Source organism: Taudactylus pleione, unplaced genomic scaffold, assembly GCF_031769625.1.
Source record: "Taudactylus pleione unplaced genomic scaffold, aTauple2 ptg000134l, whole genome shotgun sequence".
Classification (NCBI taxonomy): Eukaryota; Metazoa; Chordata; class Amphibia; order Anura; family Myobatrachidae; genus Taudactylus; species Taudactylus pleione.
This window is the reverse complement of record NW_028284536.1, coordinates 5,470,055-5,476,054: the sequence shown is the minus strand read 5'-3', so window position 1 is coordinate 5,476,054 and position 6,000 is coordinate 5,470,055. Positions and strand designations below refer to the sequence as shown.

Here is a 6,000-nt window from a genome sequence, read left to right as displayed (position 1 = left end):
AATACGATTAAAATGAGTTAAGATGATAATGGATTTTCTACTATAAGCAAAGACCAAAAAAGTCAAAATAGAAATCCCAATTTTAGATTTGATAAATGAAAATAGCACATAGCAGAGGATGGTTTCGATCCATCGACCTCTGGGTTATGGGCCCAGCACGCTTCCGCTGCGCCACTCTGCTGCTTATGGAAGTGCTTAGAACTCAAGAAGGGTTGATTCATCACAAGAACATGGCGATTTGTTCCTTTTAATTAACGAAAAATCCTAAAATAACTGTCCAGATTAGAGACTTTATAAACTTTGGCATGGAAACTTTCCAGATCAATGTTTCTTAGCTGTTGTTTGTTTATGTCTCATATAGGGTTTCTGTGGCGCAATTGGTTAGCGCGTTCGGCTGTTAACTGGAATGTTGGTGGTTCAATCCCACCCAGGGACGAGAATATTCTATTAATCAAGTTTTAGGGATTTTTAGGTAGAGAAGTCAACATGTCAAACTACCTATTTTAAGGAAGGGTTCAAGACTTTCTCTGAAACAATTATCTCTAAAGTGAGTTTAATTTGATTTAAGCCAATTTATTCAACATTTAGAAAATACCTGAAGGTTAATGTTGTTCCTGGTGATATCTAATCAGCAGAATGCAACCTAGCAGCATTTTTAAGTGAAAGCCTTTGTTATGTTATAACCAGGTGTTATCTTATCAGTACAAAGGTAAGGAATTAAGAAAAACTTTTTGAAGTGTGAAGATTTTTCTTACAAAATCATTGTCTTATTGCATCACCAAAGTGTAAGCTGGAAAGATGATTTTGATAAATTACTTGTTAGATCACCTGATTTGCTCTTCTGGAGTCAATGTAGTTTGTTTTTCTCAATAACCATAGAAGTAATAGGGTAAATTAAAGACATTATGTGGATTTTTTGCTACAGCACTTCTGTCAAAATACGATTAAAATGAGTTAAGATGATAATGGATTTTCTACTATAAGCAAAGACCAAAAAAGTCAAAATAGCAATCCCAATTTTAGATTTGATAAATGAAAATAGCACATAGCAGAGGATGGTTTCGATCCATCGACCTCTGGGTTATGGGCCCAGCACGCTTCCGCTGCACCACTCTGCTGCTCATGGAAGTGATTAGAACTCAAGAAGGGTTGATTCATCACAAGAACATGGCAATGTGTTCCTTTTAATTAACGAAAAATCCTAAAATAACTGTCCAGATTAGAGACTTTATAAACTTTGGCAAGGAAACTTTCCAGATCAATGTTTCTTAGCTGTTGTTTGTTTATGTCTCATATAGGGTTTCTGTGGCGCAATTGGTTAGTGTGTTCGGCTGTTAACTGGAATGTTGGTGGTTCAATCCCACCCAGTGACGAGAATATTCTATTAATCAAGTTTTGGGGATTTTTAGGTAGAGAAGTCAACATGTCAAACTACCTATTTTAAGGAAGGGTTCAAGACTTTCTCTGAAACAATTATCTCTAAAGTGAGTTTAATTTGATTTAAGCTAATTTATTCAACATTTAGAAAATACCTGAAGGTTAATGTTGTTCCTGGTGATATCTAATCAGCAGAATGCAACCTAGCAGCATTTTTAAGTGAAAGCCTTTGTTATGTTATAACCAGGTGTTATCTTATCAGTACAAAGGTAAGGAATAAAGAAAAACTTTTTGAAGTGTGAAGATTTTTCTTACAAAATCATTGTCTTATTGCATCACCAAAGTGTAAGCTGGAAAGATGATTTTGATAAATTACTTGTTAGATCACCTGATTTGCTCTTCTGGAGTCAATGTAGTTTGTTTTTCTCAATAACCATAGAAATAATAGGGTAAATTAAAGACATTATGTGGATTTTTTGCTACAGCACTTCTGTCAAAATACGATTAAAATGAGTTAAGATGATAATGGATTTTCTACTATAAGCAAAGACCAAAAAAGTCAAAATAGCAATCCCAATTTTAGATTTGATAAATGAAAATAGCACATAGCAGAGGATGGTTTCGATCCATCGACCTCTGGGTTATGGGCCCAGCACGCTTCCGCTGCACCACTCTGCTGCTCATGGAAGTGTTTAGAACTCAAGAAGGGTTGATTCATCACAAGAACATGGCAATGTGTGCCTTTTAATTAACGAAAAATCCTAAAATAACTGTCCAGATTAGAGACTTTATAAACTTTGGCAAGGAAACTTTCCAGATCAATGTTTCTTAGCTGTTGTTTGTTTATGTCTCATATAGGGTTTCTGTGGCGCAATTGGTTAGCACGTTCGGCTGTTAACTGGTATGTTGGTGGTTCAATCCCACCCAGGGACGAGAATATTCTATTAATCAAGTTTTGGGGATTTTTAGGTAGAGAAGTCAACATGTCAAACTACATATTTTAAGGAAGGGTTCAAGACTTTCTCTGAAACAATTATCTCTAAAGTGAGTTTAATTTGATTTAAGCCAATTTATTCAACATTTAGAAAATACCTGAAGGTTAATGTTGTTCCTGGTGATATCTAATCAGCAGAATGCAACCTAGCAGCATTTTAAGTGAAAGCCTGTGTTATGTTATAACCAGGTGTTATCTTATCAGTACAAAGGTAAGGAATTAAGAAAAACTTTTTGAAGTTTGAAGATTTTTCTTACAAAATCATTGTCTTATTGCATCACCAAAGTGTAAGCTGGAAAGATGATTTTGATAAATTACTTGTTAGAACACCTGATTTGCTCTTCTGGAGTCAATGTAGTTTGTTTTTCTCAATAACCATAGAAGTAATAGGGTAAAGTAAAGACATTATGTGGGTTTTTTGCTACAGCACTTCTGTCAAAATACGATTTAAATGAGTTAAGATGATAATGGATTTTCTACTATAAGCAAAGACCAAAAAAGTCAAAATAGCAATCACAATTTTAGATTTGATAAATGAAAACAGCACATAGCAGAGTTTCGATCCATCGACCTCTGGGTTATGGGCCCAGCACGCTTCCGCTGCGCCACTCTGCTGCTCATGGAAGTTCTTAGAACTCAAGAAGGGTTGATTCATCTCAAGAACATGGCAATGTCTTCCTTTTAATTAACGAAAAATCCTAAAATAACTGTCCAGATTAGAGACTTTATAAACTTTGGCAAGGAAACTTTCCAGATCAATCTTTTTTAGCAGTTGTTTGTTTATGTCTCATATAGGGTCTCTGTGGCGCAATTGGTTAGCGTGTTCGGCTGTTAACCGGAAGGTTGGTGGTTCAATCCCACCCAGGGACGAGAATCTTCTATTAGTCAAATTTTGGGGAATTTTAGGTAGAGAAGTCAACATGTCAAACTACCTATTTTATGTTAGGGTTCAAGACTTTCTCTGAAACAATTATCTCTAAAGTGAGTTTAATTTGATTTAAGCCAATTTATTCAACATTTAGAAAATACCTGAAGGTTAATGTTGTTCCTGGTGATATCTAATCAGCAGAATGCAACCTAGCAGCATTTTTAAGTGAAAGCCTTTGTTATGTTATAACCAGGTGTTATCTTATCAGTACAAAGGTAAGGAATTAAGAAAAACTTTTTGAAGTGTGAAGATTTTTCTTACAAAATCATTGTCTTATTGCATCACCAAAGTGTAAGCTGGAAAGATGATTTTGATAAATTACTTATTAGATCACCTGATTTGCTCTTCTGGAGTCAATGTAGTTTGTTTTTCTCAATAACAATAGAAGTAATAGGGTAAATTAAAGACATTATGTGGATTTTTTGCTACAGCACTTCTGTCAAAATACGATTAAAATGAGTTAAGATGGTAATGGATTTTCTACTATAAGCAAAGACCAAAAAAGTCAAAATAGCAATCCCAATTTTAGATTTGATAAATGAAAATAGCACATAGCAGAGGATGGTTTCGATACATCGACCTCTGGGTTATGGGCCCAGCACGCTTCCGCTGCGCCACTCTGCTGCTCATGGAAGTTCTTAGAACTCAAGAAGGGTTGATTCATCACAAGAACATGGCAATGTGTTCCTTTTAATTAACGAAAAATCCTAAAATAACTGTCCAGATTAGAGACTTTATAAACTTTGGCAAGGAAACTTTCCAGATCAATGTTTCTTAGCTGTTGTTTGTTTATATCTCATATAGGGTTTCTGTGGCGCAATTGGTTAGCGTGTTCGGCTGTTAACTGGAATGTTGGTGGTTCAATCCCACCCAGGGACGAGAATATTCTATTAATCAAGTTTTGGGGATTTTTAGGTAGAGAAGTCAACATGTCAAACTACCTATTTTAAGGAAGGGTTCAAGACTTTCTCTGAAACAATTATCTCTAAAGTGAGTTTAATTTGATTTAAGCCAATTTATTCAACATTTAGAAAATACCTGAAGGTTAATGTTGTTCCTGGTGATATCTAATCAGCAGAATGCAACCTAGCAGCATTTTTAAGTGAAAGCCTTTGTTATGTTATAACCAGGTGTTATCTTATCAGTACAAAGGTAAGGAATTAAGAAAAACTTTTTGAAGTGTGAAGATTTTTCTTACAAAATCATTGTCTTATTGCATCACCAAAGTGTAAGCTGGAAAGATGATTTTGATAAATTACTTATTAGATCACCTGATTTGCTCTTCTGGAGTCAATGTAGTTTGTTTTTCTCAATAACCATAGAAGTAATAGGGTAAATTAAAGACATTATGTGGATTTTTTGCTACAGCACTTCTGTCAAAATACGATTAAAATGAGTTAAGATGGTAATGGATTTTCTACTATAAGCAAAGACCAAAAAAGTCAATATAGCAATCCCAATTTTAGATTTGATAAATGAAAATAGCACATAGCAGAGGATGGTTTCGATCCATCGACCTCTGGGTTATGGGCCCAGCACGCTTCCGCTGCGCCACTCTGCTGCTCATGGAAGTGCTTAGAACTCAAGAAGGGTTGATTCATCACAAGAACATGGCAATGTGTTCCTTTTAATTAACGAAAAATCCTAAAATAACTGTCCAGATTAGAGACTTTATAAACTTTGGCAAGGAAACTTTCCAGATCAATGTTTCTTAGCTGTTGTTTGTTTATGTCTCATATAGGGTTTCTGTGGCGCAATTGGTTAGCGCGTTCGGCTGTTAACTGGAATGTTGGTGGTTCAATCCCACCCAGGGACGAGAATATTCTATTAATCAAGTTTTGGGGAATTTTAGGTAGAGAAGTCAACATGTCAAACTACCTATTTTATGGTAGGGTTCAAGACTTTCTCTGAAACAATTATCTCTAAAGTGAGTTTAATTTGATTTAAGCCAATTTATTCAACATTTAGAAAATACCTGAAGGTTAATGTTGTTCCTGGTGATATCTAATCAGCAGAATGCAACCTAGCAGCATTTTTAAGTGAAAGCCTGTGTTATGTTAAAACCAGGTCTTATCTTATCAGTACAAAGGTAAGGTATTAAGAAAAACTTTTTGAAGTTTGAAGATTTTTCTTACAAAGTCATTGTCTTATTGCATCACCAAAGTGTAAGCTGGAAAGATGATTTTGATAAATTACTTGTTAGAACACCTGATTTGCTCTTCTGGAGTCAATGTAGTTTGTTTTTCTCAATAACCATAGAAGTAATAGGGTAAAGTAAAGATATTAAGTGGATTTTTAGCTACAGCACTTCTGTCAAAATATGATTAAAATGAGTTAAGATGATAATGGATTTTCTACTATAAGCAAAGACCAAAAAAGTCAAAATAGCAATCCCAATTTTAGATTTGATAAATCAAAATAGCACATAGCAGAGGATGGTTTCGATCCATCGACCTCTGGGTTATGGGCCCAGCAAGCTTCTGCTGCGCCACTCTGCTGCTCATGGAAGTGCTTAGAACTCAAGAAGGGTTGATTCATCACAAAAACATGGCAATGTGTTCCTTTTAATTAACGAAAAATCCTAAAATAACTGTCCAGATTAGAGACTTTATAAACTTTGGTAAGGAAACTTTCCAGATCAATCTTTTTTAGCAGTTGTTTGTTTATGTCTCATATAGGGTCTCTGTGGCGCAATTGGTTA

General features: G+C 35.0%; 1 non-coding gene across 1 annotated transcript; it reads left to right on the top strand.

Moving 5' to 3' along the window:
• Positions 1–3,167: 3,167 nt before the first annotated feature.
• TRNAN-GUU (transfer RNA asparagine (anticodon GUU)) lies at positions 3,168–3,241 on the top strand. Its single transcript has one exon. It is a non-coding gene; the product is annotated as a tRNA-Asn (tRNA).
• The last annotated feature ends 2,759 nt before the right edge of the window (positions 3,242–6,000 follow it).